Below are 1,140 nucleotides of genomic sequence, written 5' to 3' on the forward strand. Positions count from 1 at the left end.
GATGAGGATCCCAACGCTCACTTGGCAAATTTTCTGGAGTTTTGCGACACTTTCAAAATTAATGGCATTTCTGATTATGCCATTCACCTTCATTTATTCCCTTTTTCACTAAAAAACAAAGCTAAACAGTGGTTGAACTCGTTACCACGAGGGTCCATCACTACTTGGGAACAAATGACCGAAAAATTTCTACTAAAATATTTTCCACCGGCTAAAACAACTAAGTTACGTAATGATATCTCTTCTTTTTTGCAGATGGACTATTGCGATGCATGGGAGAGATACATGGATCTATTGCTAAGGTGCCCTCACCATGGATTACCTCTATGGCTGCAAGTTCAAAAATTTTACAATGGTGTGAATCCCTCAACAAGACAAATGATTGACGTAGCTGCTGAAGGAACTATCAACAACAAAACACCTGAAGAGGCTTATGAATTCAATGAAGAAATGTCACTGAATAATTATCAGTGGCAAGTCATGAGGACTGAGCCAACAAAAATAGTCGGCATTTATAACGTCGACTCAATTACTATGCTGTCAAATCAGGTAGAACTTCTCAATAAAAAGATTAATGGTTTACTTGGTTCTACGTAGGTACATCCAGTAATGAGGTGTGACTCAAGTGGAGGAGGTGTGCATACAGAATATCAATCCTTCAATCCTACAATTGAAGAGGAACATGTCAATTATATGGGTAACAATAAGTCTCGATCTCAAAATAACCCGCACAGTAATACTTATAATGTAGGTTGGAAGAACCACCCAAATTTCTCTTGGGGTGGTTAAGGGAATCAAAAGCCACAAAATCCTCAGGGTTTTCAAAAGCCACCTTATCATCAAGAAAAGAAACCAAACCTTGAGGAGATGCTCTCTAAATCCATCTCGGTGTCAAAAACCCATTTCCAAAATACCGAGACAGCACTTAAGAATCAACAAGCATTGATCCAAGGGCTCAAAACTCAGATAGGCCAGCTATCCAAACTAATCTCCGAATGACCACAAGGTAGCTTACCAAGTAATATTGAACCTAATCCAAGGGAACACCTCAACGCAATTAGTACTCAAGATAAGGAAGGATTCATTGCGCCTAAGCCAAAATTGATATAAGAAACTGTGGTGAGTAAAGGTAAAAGTGAG

At 38.9% G+C, this 1,140-nt stretch overlaps 1 pseudogene; it reads right to left on the reverse strand.

Moving 5' to 3' along the window:
- Positions 1 to 223: 223 nt before the first annotated feature.
- LOC128282425 (small nucleolar RNA R71) lies at positions 224 to 320 on the reverse strand (annotated as a pseudogene).
- Positions 321 to 1,140: the final 820 nt, after the last annotated feature.

Source organism: Gossypium arboreum, chromosome 1 (genome assembly GCF_025698485.1).
Source record: "Gossypium arboreum isolate Shixiya-1 chromosome 1, ASM2569848v2, whole genome shotgun sequence".
NCBI lineage: Eukaryota > Viridiplantae > Streptophyta > Magnoliopsida > Malvales > Malvaceae > Gossypium > Gossypium arboreum.